Raw genomic sequence first — 20,583 nt, 5'->3', positions numbered from 1 at the left:
GATACCCCACGTCCCCGCGGAAGTGCAGTGTTCGGTTACATCGGCCTAAACCAAAGGGCTGTCTCCACCCGCTGGCTAGATTGGCCCGTGCCTGGTTTTGTAAGCTTGCTGATTGAAATTCTGATTGGATGTACGCCTGTTGTTACTCAGTTTCACTGCCCTTTTCGGGCTATTTAATATTTTATGCCGGCTGAAAAATACTATACAAAAACCTTTAAAGCAAAATGTGTATTTTATTAACTTTTAAAATGCGAGGTATTTTTCATTTCTTGGAATCCATGTATCTAACAAATAATGTATTTTATTTATACATACCATTTTTAGTATTTTTAAGTAAAATATGTTTCCTTTTTCACCGTTTTACTTTTTTTTTTACCAAATATTTTTACCCTATACCTACAATTTTGTGTTCGCGTTATTGGTATCGTCAGTTATCTCAGATCGTGGTTTACCGTCGACGTTCTTAATGATTGTTGTTAGATTAATCTGTAAACTAGTTCAGCGGTTAGCTGCAGCTTGCACAACGGCGGTTCTCACGACATTGGATGGAATTACTGTTATTCTCTGCGGTGACTTCGCAAACGTAGAGCGTGAGCTCAGAATACTTCAACTAGGTATTAAAAGACACGGTTTTATTACCTCGTATTTTTCAGTACCTTATCACTTCTGTAAATTATCTTTATTATTATTTTATGCTGTGAACATTTCTGAATTAATGTTAGTTTTCTTTTTTCAATAAATTTTCCGAAGAAGCTCGGAAAGGAAACACGGTCATGTTGTTCTAAAAATAAAACAAAAAAAATGAGAATCGATAATAAATTATACTCTTCATTCTGGCCAATTTGTTCAACGACGATGAGAAAATGTTTTGTTGAAAATAGTTTGGTATTAAATACTTTGCTAGTAAGTCCGTAGTAAGTCCTATGTTAATTAAACATCCTAACATCCCGGTTCATAAAACCAAATTTATTTCAAATAATTCTATTCCGCATTCGCACATGAACAAGACATTTTTAAATTATAAATTGTCCCCGATAATACTACGGACTAATGTTATGTTTATGTGGCACGTTGCATTTGTCATTCTTAGAATTAATGAACGTATATTTATAGGCTAACGTTCCTGAGGACCGCGCATTTGGTATCCTAGTGATCAAGCTTCCTTAATAACACGAGCGCTTGTATTTATATGCCCAGTGCATATATGAAAACTGACAAGCTGTAGTTTGGTACCTACGGTCTAGTTGCACTAACAAGCCGCATTGTTAGCCGGCTGATTACTCCGCCTCGCCCAAGGCCGCCTATTGTTCCTACGGATTCTTACACGCGATCTCGCCGCGACCGTAGATTATCTCAGCTAAAATGGCCTAACCTCATGCGAGATTCAATGTGATGTCTTGTTTAAATAGAAAAGCTCTGGATGTGCTACATACTTAATATCCTGCAGCAATAACTAGTCTAATCTCAAAGAAGTTTGATGTGATGTCTTATTTAGAAACATCATACGTTCATAGTACATTAGGTATACTCTAACTTCACTAGCGTTAGAGGTTTTGGACGGGTTGGCAGCGTTAACTTTTAGTTTATCATGAACCTGTTCCGGGTAATCACGTTGTGAGCTTAACGAAGTTAACTTTATTATTTATCGTCACTATAATTATATGTTATCAATCACTGTGCTTTCACTATTTTATTTTGATAGTTGTTCATGGCAAACTCTCTAAATATATTTTCAATTTGATCAACTTCATGTGCATATCAGATTACCCACTTATTTTTCTTTAAACATAAACTACAAGCAAGCTCTCTGTGATTAACGTTAAGTCTAAGATATATTTACGAAACTTATAAGTAAGCTTTACTTAATAGGTAAGACTTGTTTATTTGGCAAGGCGATGTACTGAACGTGGACGTAAATCAAGGATAAGCTAGGTCCGTCGCGTCAGCCAATAAAACAAACGAGTAAATTTCCGTGTTGACATTGACAAATAACTAGCCATAAAATTGAGCTTAGGTCTTAACTTTGCCTGTAATAGTTAAACGATGGATATATTGGATATCATTCTCAATAACATACATCTCAGACTTAAGGCTTGTACCAGTACCTATAATGAATATTTTTAGTCTTATTGCTTAATTTGTTCCTGTTTGTAATATACATGAACAATTAGGTATGGCCGTGATATATTATTTTACTGACTGACAACAGTTCGATTACCAATTCATGCCCATTCAAAATTAAAATAACATTTATATATTTCTAAGCAATTGTTACTGTATAGGCAATAAATGATAGACCAATTTTAGATACCTGTTTCCGAATTTAGATATAATGGTGTTATAAGCATTTGCCTCACGCACGGCGCGACGTCACCCGCCGGCCGGACGGACGGACGGACAGACGGACTGACCGTCTATTTGCATTCAGCGACGCGCGACCACCGGAAGTAGGGCGTGCCCCCAAACTGCTCACTTCCGGAGCTTTATTGCCAGGTACGACGGAACAACGGTAGTTGTTAAAACCTGCATTTTATAGCATTTGTGATCGATAAACAAGATTAATCAGAAATTTTAAGTTTCCTAGGAACAGAAATGAAATAAGTTTAGTCCACACCTGGGATTAGCATCACACGCTAACGCTTTCATATAATAAGGTCTTTGAGTTAACTCTATTTTTAATTGATTTTTTATCTGGTCAGCGATCCATCGAACTCCATATTCTACTTTATTATTACACGGAAATTTTACCATAACAGACTTTATCTAGTAGGTATAAATGAGTTGTGTCACAGGTCACAACGCTCACAATGTTTTGAGAAGAAAAATAGTGAACAAAAGTAAATTGCTACATTTTGTTAAAACGTATAATATAGGTACATTAATACATAATAGATTGAATAATTTGCAAATTATAGTCGGAAGTCGCTTATAATATTGTATGTTAATGATATTGTTAACCATCGACGCATTACATTTATTATTTGTATAAGAAACTATGGTACTCGTAACTCCAAAGCAGAAAGCGTCCGCGAAATCACTAACCAAAACTAATACTCGTAAAATATGTAACGTTAGTGTTCATGAATATTCTAAATAATGTCGAGGATGGCGGGGCAGAATGTCAAAGTGGGGCATCAACTAGTGCCCGGTTAAGCCGCGTACACACTGTCGCCTGTTGCGCAAGATGACATCCGAGCAGATTAGCATACACATAGTGATGTCACCTTCATGCTCTATGGATGCTTATCGATATCGTATTTTTTTTACTTAACTGAGGCTAGTCGACCGTGGCCACGTTATCCAGTCATGTTTTAATAAAAAATAGGTATGTGTAGGTAAAATGTAATAATAGCAAATTTTGATGGCTGCAATCCCTAAAGACGTTGTCGTTTCTTAATATATTTTATTAATTTATTTTATTTAATCTTTATTGCACAATACAAGAAAGTACAAATGGCGGACTTAATGCCGTAAGGCATTCTCTACCAGTCAACCATTAACCATTTTAATTCAATCTTTAATTATAACGAAGCAGAGGCTTAACAATTGTACAGGATTTGATTCGATTAATTTTTGATGGGTACATATTAAGTTTGATAATTACAAGCTAAATACTATCAGACTGGCTTAAGACGATACTTTTAAATAAGTAAATAACAATCTGTTACAAAATTTGCTTCAGAGACAATGACGTATTTATCCAGCGGAATAGCAGCAATGTATGTTTTTACTAGCATAACTGTTAATATGTGGCGAGAATGCGATTTATTGACTTCGCCGGTCACATGGTACTTTGTTGCGGACTACCGCTCTGACTGAATTTGAATAAAACAAAGCATATTAATGTGTCGTTATGAATAGACGCTGACGGGCAACATCGCTTGTGTCTATACGAGTACTCGTATTTCTTTTTTTTTGTGTGTATTAAATGTGAACCTTGTCTTTTAACATGTTGAATAATGCATTTTGATTTTTTAGATAATAAGGTCGGGTGAGAGATAAAGTTACACAAGCAAGTAAATTATATAGCATCAGCAATCTTCCTGGACTATAATAGAAAAGTATTGACGATTGACTGGAAAGTTATCTTGTATTGTAGATTATTTTGTGAGTTAATAGAGACGCTGATAGTCGTTTAAATTTAAAGAATTTAATATTACTTCGAAATTAAATCGATTTTAATTTAATTTGATTTTTACTGAAACTGAATAATAAATTGTTCGAATAAAGGATTTTTTTTGCCATTCTGTTAACCTAGCATACTTCTATAGTAAACTACTTTGTATATTTTTATATAACATGATATGTATGTTTACTATTTTTAATAGTACATTTTCCAAGAAGCACACACCTATCCATCCATAAACACAAGATCACGTCAAAAATATTTGTCGATGAATTCTCGCAGGCTAAGCACTACATTGGCTTAATATTCGAGGTCACATGCGCATGATTCACCGGCGACGCCGCGATATGCGCACGCGTATATGGTGCACTATACGTGATTGTTCTACGTGATCATCATGCTAGCGCAATGAGGAAGTAGGTTTCTTCTATAGCCCATACGTGAGCTGACAACTTGCTTTTGAGAGTGACCTAGTGGAATTTGACACCTGGGTTTTTTCACTCGGATGAGAGTTTTATTAGGATGTTTAGAACATATTTCGTCCTCCTAACAACACGTAAATAGGTGTACAATATGATACACGAAGTAAGATTTAAGTCTCTTACCTAAAATGTTCATCAAGTTACCTTATTACCAATTATGACTTGCAGAGCTATCGTTGCAAATAACCATTGCTGATGCAGACATTACATTTTGGCATTACTCATAGTCGCTTTCCAACGTTATTCCAAATATTTGTCTTTATAAAAAATCCGCGATTCAAAGTTTAATACTGTTTGTCATAGATATTTTTAGGAAATATTCCGGTCAGTATTTTGATGGGTTTGCGGTACATTTTGGTCGCGGCACGACGACACGGGAAGTAATAAACGCCTTGGTACGCGTCACAGACAAGACATCCTCCAGACTGAGCATAGTAGCGCTACCCCCTCTGCCATAAATATACGGTAGTTTTACTCCATTTTCGAGTCAAAGTGTCTTTGTGTGACGTCCGTGTCTTTGAACGGACCAATCACGGCACGGGACTCGCTCACCTCGTCCCCCGCACCCCAGTATTTTTGGCAGCATCGGTTTCATGAAATAATTGCTCTAAACTTTGTCTAGAGGATTCCTAGTCTATGGTACGCGTCGTTCGGTATCCAAAGTACGGTCTGGCTGCGACGAATCCCTTCTCATTAAATTCCTGGACATTGGGATTACATGTGAATTTGGTATTTGAATTCCTAATATCTAATTGTCATTTCGGTAGATATGAGGTAGGATTCTGAAAATGGTTTGAAATATTTTCGCGACAGTATTTTGTCTCTGGTTCATTCTTCGGTGAAACTGTAATAGTTTGCGTGAAAAATTATGTATTTATCATTGGAGGTTACTTACTTTACCACCACCACCATCACCATAAAGTGCAAATGGGAGCTATAGCCTAAAATTAATACATAAATTTTACTATTTATTAACGTGATTGAACAAATATGCATTATGTATCTTGAATATGAAAAACTTTGAAAAACACTCAATACGTGCTCTAAGAAATGGTAAGTAAATGGCCCAGAATATACTCAGTTCCAGTGATCATAGTTGATTATTATACGTTTCCTCAACGACAATCTTTGACGGGGCATCATTCGTATCTAATTGTGGCCACGATGACAGTTATATGTTGATGATTATAGACACTCAGCGATACCTGCCAAGGTCCGATATTTTTAGGATTTTGACGTAATCTTACTCAAAATTGTTTCCTACTTAACGTTAAATCACTCTTAGTTATTTATTGAAAGAGGATTTCAATTCTGCAACAAATGTATTTGATTCTACCTTTGATTGACCTAATACGTACAAAACTTAAGAACTGACGTTTATGGTATTTAATCTTCATAACACTAGAGCAGTAAATCTTCAAAAAAATTATGAGTGCTGAGTTCCTGCCGACGGTATGTCCTAATTAAATTTTCTACACGTACCTGTAATGACGAAAGATTTCACAAGCCAGTCTCATTAGTAGCTATTTTGAGTTAGAGTGAACGTTTTATTAGGCTCTAGGTACTTAACCGTCCATGCGAAATTGGTAAGTACCCCGAATTACCGGCTTTTCAAAGACGTCTATTCTGGATCTAGAACATTAAGTGATAATTTTGATAGTCATATATTGCTCATATTTCTCCACCTAATCATGCATAATTAATACATAGTATAGATATATACCTACCTCTTGCGTCGAATGATGGTTCCTACGATAATTACTTCAAGTCTCTCTTGGTTGGCCTTAGTTTTAAAAATAAGTAATTAAAGTTTTTTTGAAGTGAAAACTTCTTTAGCGGCGCTGTGCAATTTTTGTGATGGGGAAAAAATGTTAAACTCGTAACAGGTGTCACGTGACCGTAAGACGTAAGACGGTCACGTGGCCTGATCGAAAAACTGTTACTTCAATGTCATTGAGTTTTTCTTTATTGATTTAAATACCATCTAGTGAGTTTCGATCTAACTGGTATTAATATAACTCGAGTACTAACAGTGATGTGCTTAGGGGTTTCAAGTAATGCGACGAAAATAACGCTAGATGGCGTTAACCTCAATTATACATAGTGCTGCAGACATTTTGCAATAATGATTAAGTTTTCACTTCTGCCGGCACGCCCTGAGTGTAACCCGTTGTTTTTTTTGCGTATTTTTATTACGTACTAAAATGTGCTAAACCTCCAAAAAATGTATAAACATTTTACGTGACGGCTACTCCATATAAAAATGAAATGTCATAGGGACCATTCGACGCGAGAGGTATAATGATATACTTAAGCAAATTTAAGATTATTCGTACTATAGTTTTAAGAACAGATGCCATGTCATATTTTATCGAACATCGAGATTATCCATCTATTTTGCTAATAATAGTTTAATTAATAAGGTGGCGAGGCAATGACTGCTCATTACAGTTTTCCTTGACACATATATTGTCACTAACCGCTCAACATGTCTACTATCCTTACTTATCTTATATTACTAGTAATGTCTTCCAAAAATATGTTAGCGTTAAATCATTTGTACAGCGTTTGATGTTGCTTCAACGTATCATATTTATGAGATCCTAAGTACCATGGTCTAATAAAACATGGTCTTCTCTTCCCAGAGTGTCACTTGCCTACGTCACAATAACATTGCCACTTTATTTCAACATAACATGTTACATGGGTACATTATATCTATGGTTAATAAGTTAAAATATTACTTTATAATTTTATAATTTTCATTTATTTGTATTTTATCTTAAATTTTACAATAACACGTCATTTTTAATCATTCGTTAGCAATATCTTCCGATTCACGAAAGAAATTTCAGACGTTCGGGTAATTCTGTTTACACTACTGGCAACACAGGATAGCGCTGTCACATTTGACAATCCGCCATTTTGTCCCTGACCGTCATCCTTGTCGAACGCGTGTTAATTGTTATTTCCTTCTCGCTCAGTGTCAGCAGTCGCAGTGTTTTCCAAACTTTTCACGTCGTAAGCTTGGTAATTAATGTTTTGTTACGAAAATGGTTGGCTGTTCTATTCGGAACTGTAAGAGTAGGGGTGAAAAGGGCAGTATAGATTTGTTTTATTTTACTATGTTTCTACATGAATAACTTAAAATTAATGCCGTTAAAATAATTTTCACCGTTGGTTAAAATTCTCCCACATTTTAAAGTTTGAGAACCTGTAAACAGCATGATGACGTAGGCAAGTGACAGTTAGGTCATTCGCGAATCTCGGAAGAGAGTACCAGGCGGAGTATATTATTATACCATGCTAAGTACGAAATCGTAACGCCAGATTGTCTCTATATCTTTAGTCTGTGATAATATTCAAATAGCATGGAACTCTAATTCTTAATGCGGCGCACTGCCCTGAAACAAATTCAGCCAATTTCGCTAACGCGATCCGTTCTGCCACTGCCGCCAATTTTATCTTCGTAAATAATTTACATAGATTATCCGTGTTTTACCTACTATATATATCTACTGTGCATAAATCACAGTTTCTAGCGTACGTGTTTTCAGACTTTTTACAAATATTGGACACGTAAAATAATATTGACACGGGAATTTTTATTTAAAATAAAGTGCCACAATTATTTCAGTGAATCATAAAAATCATAAACGAGACAGACTTAATACATTTTTTGTTTTAATTTGAAACCTGTAAAACTTTAGAATGTTGTGTATTGGCGAGTGGACGGACAGGGGTATAAAAGCAAAATCCTTGATTAAAGTTACTACTACGTCGAACCGTTGACTCGTCGGCGGGGTCAGAAACGCGACAAAACTTTTTGGTTTCATCGCCATTCCTATTTATTGCTCTTTTATTGGATATAGTGCGATGAAATGTTTCCACGACAATTATTTTGCTGAGTTCGATGTCTGATCTCACACATAGGTACATATAAATCATACAGTTTCTGATACGTTATAAGATAGGGATGTTTTTAAAATTATACATCTAACCTAAAATTATGATTGAAAAAATTAAAAATCAAGTATGTAGGTACAAGTATATTGGAATGTGAAATGTATATTATAGTTAAATTATGTGAAACTTTTTTGTTATATTTCCTTATTAACATTCACTTCCTCGTTACAATTAAAAAAACAAAAATGTAGTCATGACGTACTTTTATCAAAATAATTTATTTGTAAAAGTTTTTTCGTAGCATCATACTCCCATTAGCGTCATTCGGACGCTGGCCATCCGTCGCGGCGTGTAAACACACCGACGTGCCGCTGACACGTGCTGGCCCTGCATTCTTGTCGCTTACCAATCTAAGGCGAGCATTCAACTCTTGTGAACCAGTGTAACTTGAACCACATCAACCGCAAGAAGTTTATGTGATCCGCACTCACGCTTTACACTAGTTTTCCATTGGCGAATACTCGCTTGCGGTCGGAACGCTATGAATAAAAGCCGTAAATGGGATTGTACGTCGTTTCCATAAAACGACCTATATATATTAGAATTTCTTTGGCACTTACGCTGTATTTAGTTAGTAAAATAGCGTTGCAGTTTTGTGCACTGCGCATTGATTTATTAGTCGTACCAGGCATACCGGTCTATATATTCATTGTTCCGTGTAAATGACGTTACACATTTTTTTCGAAATCGGATTTATTGCTCGTGCAATAAATCTTGTCATCTAATGCCATATGTTTGGATCTCTGTGACACTGACATCGATGATGAAATAGTTCTCACAATAATTCTGAGAGTGGAAATGTTGTTATATCCTCTAGCCGCCCTTAATTCATTCTATGTTGAACCTTTATTTTGACAAATCAAAATTGCATTTGTGTTGACAAATTTTTATTTGTAGACGGCTAACGGCTATCAATTACCTAATACTCAGTTACAATTATTATTGAGTTAGTAAGGTTTGTATACAATAACATCATTATTGATTTAAACTTTCACGATTTTTACACATTATTAAATTGTACAACGGGACATAATCGCGTATCTAAGTTTTCTAAGTGTTCTAACTTAGAACTTCTAAGTCTTCTCCGAGACCACGAGGACAACGCCATCCTCGAAACGTCGGAGGTAAATCTTAAAACTTAGATACGCGATTAAGTCCCGTTGTACAATTTAATAACATCATTATTTATCTACCATGTATAAACTTATTCTTAAATTCCAAACTTTTTCAAGGTAAAATTACTGACTTATTGGTGATAATTATAAGTTATAGTATATTCCTAGCCTGTATTATAAGCTATCACAAGTTCACAAGTGTACATTGAAGTACAGAACATGTAATTACGTAATGTAGTCAGACGTTGTCAAAGGCTTCCAGGGTCGTCACCCGCGACCGCTTTTCAATACGTATCCCTAGCACAACCCTAGATTGATTATATCATCCCTTTCCGATGCTGTCACCTTTTACCCCTGCCGCCCCTTTTTTGCGTGTCACCGTTAGAGTAGAAAGGGCCCGATTTCAATGGTTACATGGAACGGAACATTTATCATGCCGGTAATGAATTATCGGAAAATTTCCAATAAGCCCGCCCGAAAAGCGATGGATTTGTGGACGGATTGAATGAGAATAACTTTTGCGGTGATGTATTGTTTTCATTTAAGTCATTTTTATTATTACATACTTTCTATATCTTGTACTTACATACGATGTATAAAGTTTTCATGATAATATTTTTATTAAAAGGTAGTGCATTCCCTACCTTATTAAGACCGCCTTTCGTACGACTAAATAGTTCGATTCTTTGCTGCAATAAGTATTGAATTTAAACTATTATTTGCCTATTAAATAATGAACAAGTAATTGAAAATTAAGTATTATTCTTATATTATAGCATACCTACTATGTTTAAAATACGTAAATTATAAATTCGGCGTAAAATTTAATAGTAGTTTATGCAACAGTGATATAATAAGGGTTCTTAAAATTCAAGGGTCGAAGTTACAAAACGAGACGTAGTCGAGTTTTGTAAAAAAAGACCCGAGAATTTTAAGAACCAATTATGAGCTGTTGCATACATTACTTTTTCTATGACAGCTGCAGCAAAAAAAAAAAAAAAAGTTATTAAAAAAAAGAGTTATTATTTAAAAAAAATTGAGTTATTATTTAAAAAAAAAAGAGTTATTATTTAAAAAAAAAGAGTTATTATTGTAAATGAAAACATACCTCTTTCAATCAAGATGATCGGAACTTGTATCTTTAAAAAAAATAAAGCAGTTGTATTATACTCATAAGATGACTGCTAGCAGTCATCTTATGAGCCTATAGACAAAGCATTCAAATGACATTGCTTTAGATATCACTGTCAGTCATTTAATTGACACATTTAAGTGCTGGAGTAGAAAAAAGCCATTACAATGTGCCCGTAAATATTTGCGGTGCAATATATACCGGCCGTTGCCATGTAAAGGTTGTATAACCGGACCTTATCGGAATTAATGATGGAATATCCATATAGATGTCGGCGGCAGATCGTAAGATCAGGCATATCGTGAAATTCCTAGGCATATCGTGAAAAGTGAAAATCTTTGACCCGTTCCCTGAGTCGACGGAGCCCCGCTATGCGGGGCTCTTATTTCTGGGCAGTTTGCCCTTCGGGCATCTAAAGCAACCTAACGAACCTATCCTACCTATATATTGGGTTAATGTCAAGTCACTATCGTCAAAACATTACACAGGAACATTACGATCTGCCTGATCTTACGATCGGCCGCCGACATCGACACCATAATACATAAGTAGGTACATGATGGGAATGGGAACACTCATTAACAGTCGCGTACATCATTAAAACTTTTTTGATAGTGAACTTATATATTTTACAGTCAATTTTGTGTACGCGGAATTGTGCGTAACAACACATCGTTCTAAAGTTTTCTTAGTCAGCGCAAATAATAATAAATTCTTTATAGAGATCTCATAACTTCTTTGCCGTTTTGAACTCGATGCTTTTGCGTTTTAACGATATTTTTTTGAATTGTTACCTAGTTTTTTGTGATCCTTCCAATTTCACTCCGATACGATATTTCATGAACCAGGATAGAATTTGGATATAATTAACATTACTTTTAAAGCAGCGTGACAGCAAATCCATATCAAGCTTCAATGCGGTTGTATTCTATTCACTTGACAAAAGTTTAAGGGTTGTCTCTGATTTATTATTACCAGTGATCGGAATTGGTAGTGCCATTTCACGGGACTTCGGTGCGTAAGCTTAGTATGGATATACTTTTTCACCCCGGGTTTTCATATTACCTACTTCAATAGGGATGATGACACATGTTGAATTTTATAACAAAATCTAGTAAAATAGATAGCAAATGAGAATTTTTTCATAATAATGTGGATATTAAAATAAAATACGGAAATATTACAAAAATACAGGACCTGAAAGCTTCAAAATTTTAGTTTTTTTTTTTAACTTCCAAAAACGATAAAAGTAAGGGTACCGTTTGATTCCTTACATTTTATCCAAAAAAATATTGTATAGCAACTATATACCTACATAAACGCAATATTTCACGGACATAAACGCAATTTTCTTGTTTTGTCCATACTTCAAGATGGGATCTCAATGACCTTGACGTCACGTTCACTTATTCTTTTGTGAGGGGCGTTTCGCGAGTGAAGTGCGACTGTCGGACTTTGACTATAATTTCTGACTTTTGTGTTGCTTTAATGCAATAGGTCCCATATAGACATTTGATCCTAAAAACAAACCCGATCGATTGATACCATAAATGAAAATTAGTCATGTAGCCTATTAAAGACATGCCAGCGCGGGAACGCTGCCTGCATATTGGGCACCCTCCCGAGGGCACCAAAGTTTGATAGGTATTTTTAATTTTAGTTATTTTAATTGTAGTTAGTTTTAATTTTATATTCCTGTCTATGTCTTTTAGTAATTTACATTAATAAATGTATATGCCAAACAATATTTTCGGGAAAAAATAAGAGTCTTGGAATCCCGAGTCTTATCCATGTTAAGTACAATGTTAGAGGTCATTGACCCCAAATGGCACTACCTATTCCGATCATTGATTATTACCTAAGTAAAACGATTCAGTGTTAAATGCTCGTCTTAACACTGTCGCAAAAATGACGCTTAAAGCAGTGTTGAGACTGTTGAGATCCCGAATTCGGTTTCAGCCCAAATCCACTTGTAAACTTCAACTGAAGACTTTCAATTCTTTAAAGAGGTCGGAAATGTTCGCATCAGCACATTTGGGAGGATGGCGGAGAGAAGCAATAAAATATACGAACATGATTTACCTACGTTGCTCCTGTTCAAACGATTTTGTGCCTTAGGAGTTTGGTATAGCGCAAATGTAAACGTTACTTAATATCGTTTTTAGAATGTAGGTAGTATTACACATGAAAACTCCGGGTTAACGAATGGCGCACCTGATACTTGTGTTCTTGTAATGAAATGAGCTATTCGGGAAGAATGTTTGACAATCTTTTGTAACTTGGAGATTGGAGAACTTTGTTAGGTGCTGATTTTGTTTATAATTATTTTACGCGCGGCGGCGCAGCGCCAGTGCGCCGGCTGCGGCGGGACGCGCTGCGCCAACCAAGAATGTCCGGCACAGTATGTAACATGTTTTTCTTGTGGTCACCGAGGACATTTTGCTCGTATGTGCAGATCTAGGTTCGTAAACGATGACAATGCGGTGAAACGAGTGTATGAAATAGAAAAAAATGAGTCCGTGACTAGCGATTCCGATGAACTTGAACCATTTTATATAGACATGGTGTCGTCTTCGAGTGGCAGGGGGCGATGGACGGAAACTCTGTTTTGTGAACACGGGTCTGAACAATTTAAGCTCGACTCGGGAGCAGATTTTAATGTTATGTCTTTTGATAGATTTATATCACTAGGTTTCGACGTAAATATGTTAAAAATACCGAAAATAAATCTTGAATCGTTCACTAAACACGAAATTCCTATAAAAGGTGTGTGTAACTTAATATGGTGGTATAAGAATAAAAGTTATGACTTGGAGTTTGCGATTGCCGATATGAAAGTTGCAAGCGTATTGGGACGAGACACATGTGAAGATATGGGCTTAGTAAAAAGAATTAATACCATAAAACTAGATGATTATTCTGATCTATTCACGGGTTTAGGGTGCCTGCCAGGTAAATACCATATAGTTGTAGATAAATCGGTGCCGCCGGTCATAAGCGCTACTAGGAAAATTCCATTAGGCCTGAGAGATCGCCTGCATGATGAGCTCAAAAACATGGAAAAGATGGGGGTAATCAGGAGAGTAACGCATCCTACTCAATGGGTGCACCCCCTAGTTTTAGTTGCAAAAAAGAACGGCGGCATACGCATATGTCTTGATCCGCGCGAGCTAAACGTGGCGGTGCGCCGCGCGCATTACCAGCTGCCCTCGCTCACCGAGCTGGCCACGCGCCTGCGCGGCGCCACCTGCTTCTCGGTGCTGGATGCCAACTCGGGCTTCTGGGTCGTACAGCTGGACGACGAGAGCGCCGACCTGTGTACGTTTGCCACGCCATTCGGTAGATGGCAGTTTTTGCGCTTACCTTTTGGTATTAATTGTGCTAGTGAGGTATTTCATGGTAAGATGCGGCAACTTCTGGAAGATTTAGAGGGAGTAGACAGCTTTATCGATGACATTATCGTATGGGGAAAGACTAGGCGCGAGCATGACGAGAGACTAGGCGCGCTTCTGAATAGAGCAAAAGAGATTAATCTTAAATTTAATAAACAAAAATGCAAAATAGGTGTACAGTCAGTAACATATTTAGGGCATATTTTCGACGCAAGCGGAATGCGGCCTGACGATAATAAGGTTAGGGCAATAAAAGAGATGCCGACGCCACACGACAGGAAAAGTTTGGAAAGGTTTTTGGGGGCAGTGAATTACCTATCTAAATTCATACCAAACCATTCGCAACGTGCGGCACCGTTGACAAATTTACTAAAAAAAGATAATGACTGGCGATGGGAGCAGAGCGAGCAAAAAGCATTCGAAGACTTAAAAGAAGTCGTGTGTGGGGCAGGGGTATTGGCTTTGTACGATGTAGAAGCTTCGGTGCTGCTATCAGTCGATGCGTCGCGCGACGCCCTGGGCGCTGTGATCATGCAGGGCGGGCGGCCAGTGGAGTTTGCTTCGCGTACCCTGACCGACGCGCAGCGCCGTTACGCACAGGTGGAGAAGGAACTGTTGGCGATAGTGTTTGCATGCGAGCGCTTTCACCAGTACATTTTCGGTAAGGAAAGGGTACTCGTAGAGTCAGACCATAAACCCCTGGAGAGTATTTTTAAAAAGCCGCTAATGTCTGTCCCAGCACGCTTGCAGCGCATGTTGCTGCGATTACAACACTATGACTTGCATGTCACTTATAAACCAGGAAAATACATGTATATTCCAGATACCTTGTCTCGTGCCTCGCTACCGGATCTATACAGTGACGATGTGCATAAAAACAATATATGTCAAGTAAAATTACTCGTGGGTAATTTACCAATGTCTAATAACAAACTTTCACAAATTAAAAAAGAAACCAAACGCGACTCTGATTTTATAAAATTGAGCGAATATATAAATAAAGGTTGGCCAGATCACAAATCTGAGATTCTGAGCGAATTAAAATTGTACTGGTCATTTAGAGAAGATCTATTTATAGTGGACGGAGTAATATTTAAAAACAACTTAGTATTAGTACCGCGAGCGCTAAGAGCAGACATGCTCGAAACTATTCACGAAGGGCACATGGGTATTGACCGGTGCAAGCGGCGCGCGAGGCAGGTCGTGTTCTGGCCTGGCATCACGCAGGATATCGAGGCATTTGTGAAGCGCTGCCGCACCTGTCAGGAGAGTCTAAACGCTCCCGCGAGAGAACCACTGATTCCAGTTGAGATTCCTGAGCTGCCATGGCAAAAAATCGGATCCGATATATTTGAGTTAAAGAAGAAATATTATTTAATTATTGTAGACTACTACTCTAACTATATAGAAGTATGTAATTTGCCAAATATAACATCTAACGTAGTAATACAAAGCATGAAGGAAGTTTTCTCGCGCCATGGCATCCCAGAAACCCTGATTAGTGACAACGGAACTCAGTATAGCAGTCGAGAGTTCAAAATGTTTGCTAGGCAATGGGGGTTTAATCATGTTACGTCATCGCCGAACTATGCACAGTCGAACGGTAGGAGCGAACGCGCAGTACAGACAGTAAAATCTCTTCTTAAGAAAGCGATTGTTACAAACGGGGATTTTAATTTAGCCTTATTAAACTATCGTAATACTCCTAGGGACGGTTTAAGCTCTCCTGCACAGCTTCTGATGGGTCGTCAACTTAAATGTAAGCTCCCGGTGCATCCTAGGCTATTGACCCCGCGGCCAATTGACCCATCAGAACATTCCACAATGTTGCGTAATCAAATAAAAGTAAAAGAATATTACGATAAACATACAAGAACACTTCCTTCGCTCAAGGCAGGCGATGAAGTTGTATGTATAGACGGAAAGACGAGAACTCGAGCTACCGTTGTAGGTAACGCCGAGACGCCTCGCTCATACATAATAGAAAATAAATTAGGTGGCAGGTTTAGGCGCAATCGACGCCATTTAATTAAGTGCGAAACTAGTACTAACGCACCGTCCTCGGATTCGATGCAGCCAGCGTCAGCTGATGCCCACGACGAGTTCAAGGACGCGTGCGAGGAAGTAGGTCAAACAAGCGAATGTAAAACTGAACCTAATGCAGTCGACAATAAGGCTGATAGTGGCAGTAGGCCTACTGTTATAATGACTCGTAGTCGAGCCAAACTTATTAGTCAAAAATAAACATACAGCTAGACTAAGTAAAAATATATATAATATACCTATATATATATATATATATATATATATAGCAAGTACACATTTATAAATATAGAGAAAAGTTTATTTAATGTAAATAAATAAAGTACAAGATATAACTAAGCTCTAATTAATGTGTCTCGATCGCATACACATACCTAAGTCTGTAATACCGTACTGAAAGTCTGTAATACCTGATGATTTTTTTTTTGTGTACAATATCTATGAGTACCTATTATTTAAAATAAAGTATGTAAAGGTGTGTTAGGTACGAGTATGTCATAACTTTGGGTAACAACAAAGATCTAACATGCTAATAAAATGTCCCTTATTCAATGGTCTGTGAACCTTATTGCTATGAAATAAGGTCTCATTATGATCGTTTAAGAGTGTTCTCATATGTAAATAGGAAATAGTGTAAAATAGAAGGAAAAGTATTAAACATAAATATGATTATGTATCGAAACTTTAAGGGGAAGGATAGGATGGTAGTCAAGTTGTAAAATATAATAATTGTATTTATGTTTATGCCTATGTTTATAAAATGTAAAACTAAATAGGTACTTGTAATTGTAATGTATAACTTTGGTGTTGGGTTTTATTCCTTTTGGGGGAGATGTTGTGGGTAGTTATTATTTGTACATGGTACCCGCATTCATGTCAAATAAACAGTTGCTGTTTTACATTGACGTGTTTTATTACAGATAAGGTAATATATTTCTCTCTCTACTGTTTAATTGTTATGCGAATCAACACATAATAAATAAAAATGTAGGTATGTAGCAAAATCAGCTCGATTAAAATCGATTTCGAATATTTCGCCATTAGTAAGTAAGTAAGTAGGTAAGTAATCATTTATCGTCAGATTGTGCATGTCAGTTTACAGATGTTACAAAATTATTTGATTAGTGAGTGTCACAATCAACCAGTTTACGGTATACAATGTCCTTATTCCTAAAATACATATAGTATAATTCAAATACACTAAAAATTAAATAAAAGTGCAAAAATACAAAATTCAAATAAACTAAAAATGTCTAAGGTACAAAATACATATAAAAACTATTCAGCCTCCAATCATAATATTATAAAGCAACATTATTGTTAATTATTCGATTGTTTGATTGTGTAATTACGCCATTGTATTAAACTTTCGAGTAGATATGTGATTTTTTTATAGTCTAATTCGATTCTGTACGGTCCGCGCTGGCTGCTCGCCGTCAGTAGTACTGCAGAGTTTAATTACAACGCGACCCGCGACCTCATGTGGGTGAGCGCCAAACTTTTATCTTTCAAATTCGACCCTCCCCACTCTGAGTTCTAATTGACTTTTCTATTTGTAAACGACTCTGGCTCTTAATTACGCAAAACCAATTTACGCCGCCACACACCGAAAACTGAAAAAAAAAATCGTTTGGCTTTTGAATATGAACTTTGCAGAGAGTCGTGACGACATTGGAAGTCTCGTTCAATTAATACGACGGTTATTTAGCAAAAACTTGTGTGTGGTTTTTAGTTTCCTATGCTTTGATATCGCAATTAATTATGCATTCATTTCGTAATGTATGGGATTTCATATTTCTAAAGACCATTCATTAGAATTATCATATGTCATTTATTATTATTTAATTAATAAACGCATTAACAAATATGTACCTACATGCCAAATTTATAAATGAGTTAGCAAATTACAATATACAGTTGTGTGCAATATCATAGCAGTCAATAGGAAAATGAAAATTAGGGGAAAACTATAACTAGATCAATTATATTGGATATTTTCTTATAATTTTTCTGCATTACTCGACATTGTTTCAAAATTAACTCTAGCCTTTACTCAAATAATATTGGAAGCAAAAAAAATATCATGGAAATTGGCTTTTTTACTGCCACGCGGAAATTCTTATAAAAGGGCGTTTTCTAAAATAAATATCGAAAACCTGATTCTTTCAGATCTGGATATTCTTGGGCTCATTCTACTCAGAATCGACAGCATTCTTCATCCCGCCATAAAAAAAAGATGTCCCAAAATGTCCATTCCATTACGTCACGTTATAGTATGAGAAAAATTTTCACTTGTATGGGCGTGACGGAATGTACAATTTTCATACAAATTATTGGGACATTTTTTTTTTATCATCAGGATTGAATATGCTAGTGATTCTGAGTTGAAAGAACCCAAAAACACCAGGATCTCTGAGAATCAGGATTTCAATATTTATTTTAGAAAACGCCCAAAAACGTAACAGCCTGCGAAATAAATACAATTGTGTAAATATTATTGTAACTTAGTATTTTGCCTATTATTTCCAATCAAAGCTTTATTACATCTAAACCTATGTATGTCATCCAGAAAAAAATAAACTTTTCTATAAGACGATCTTTTTTTACTTCCAATATTATTTGAGTAAAGGCTACAGTTAATTTTGAAACAATCTTAAGTAATGCAGCAATAAGAAAATATCCAATATAATTGATCTAAAGTTATAGTTTCCCCCTAAGTTTCATTTTACTATTGACTGCTTGTTTAAGTAGATTCAAAAATAATCTTCGTCACTGCTGTTATATTGCACACCACTGTATATGTTAGGTTAGGTTAGTTTATAATCTCCCTATCGTCAGTTGTTAGTTGTCTTGCTTTGTAACAATTTGCCAGAAAGATCTACTCTCGATACTCTTCGAACGCCGTAAATTATTTAATCGGGAGCCGATCTAAATAACATAAGTAAATAAATAACACGGTTACACGTAATCCTAGCACACTGTAGTTCTTAACCTTAGAGTACGTCGTGTCATCCGGCGCGACAAAGCGCCAAGCGGGTCAAAGGGCAAGGGAGCGCATTGTTAACCCGGTACCTTACTGGAGGGCTTTCCACTAGGCCCGTACGGTTCGCAAGCCGTGTATGTATCTAACACGTCTAGTGAAGGCTTTAGAATTCCTCTGTTTCGTCTTAATTACATGCCCGTAACGAATAACATGTTTAACGTGTTGAGACTGGACTAACGAATGTATGTCAGCAGTTCTTTATTCTTTGTGTCTTCTGAAGATGTAGGAGCTGAATGCACTGACGTGACATTAAGCGTACTGTGAGCTCAGTAATCGCTACACAGTATAAAATAAAATCGCTTCCCCGTCTGTCTGTATGTATTCTTAGATCTTTAAAACTTACACAACGGATTTTGATGCGGTTTTTTTTAATAGATAGAGTGATTCAAGAGGAATGTATAATTTTTTAACCCTAAATATTTACACTGTGATTTAAATAATGTCCCTACCCTTGTTTATGTTGCTTTTTTACGCCATAGTTTGCTATAAATAATGTACCTAAGTATATTTTTCTAGTCGGCATGGTATGTGTATTGTAACGATTAACAATAAACCTTTAGCAGCCACAAAAACTTCGAAATAATATAACGTAACAATATGAGAGTCTCTAAGTTAAGAGCGGTTGGCTTGGTAACCCTCTAGGTACTTATCGTTTAAACTCTACGAGCGGGGGTGTACGACGTGTACGTACCTTCAAGTAGCGCTATTTTTCACCTTATCAAAAAATACTCCCTCTCTTCCTGCCCTCAATAAAAGGGTCGAAAAGGGAGCATGCCCTGGAACTTTCTTGTTAAAGAACTGATGAGTTGAAAGATACGAGAAAGGCTGTTTTAAAAAGGGTTTGGGCGGAAAAAAGTGACCTTTTACAATCGCAAAAGCTAAAACCTTTTATTAATTGTAAGCTTGTTATTTCTTATGTACTTACTTCTATTCAATGAAAAGCTTTTAGTTTCCCATTTGTATTCTGTTTTAGTGTTCATTTCTGTATATTGATATATCGAGGTATATACCTCCGAGGTATTACCGAGGTAAATACATATATATGTATTACTATAATAACTTACAATAAAATAAATTGAAAACTGAACGGTTTTATGCGCAATAAACACGGGTCAAGTAATATCATGATAATTTAATGCCTAATATCTGGGTGACCGAGCTTCGCTCGGAAAACATATAAAAACTCGAATATGCGCGTTTTCCCAGAGATAAGACCTAGCTTGATCGATTTTTCGCCCCCTAAAACCCCCATATAGCAAATTTCATCGAAATCGTTAGAGCCGT

General features: G+C 36.4%; 1 protein-coding gene across 1 annotated transcript in view; it reads left to right on the top strand.

Annotated features, from left to right (window-relative positions):
* Window positions 1–20,583, top strand: part of LOC134651680 (protein couch potato) — a 236,548-nt gene that overhangs the window by 110,881 nt on the left and 105,084 nt on the right. The window lies entirely within an intron of this gene.

Source organism: Cydia amplana, chromosome 10 (genome assembly GCF_948474715.1).
Source record: "Cydia amplana chromosome 10, ilCydAmpl1.1, whole genome shotgun sequence".
Taxonomy (NCBI): domain Eukaryota; kingdom Metazoa; phylum Arthropoda; class Insecta; order Lepidoptera; family Tortricidae; genus Cydia; species Cydia amplana.
Note: the sequence above shows the minus strand (reverse complement) of the source record. Positions and strands in the feature narration are given on the sequence as shown.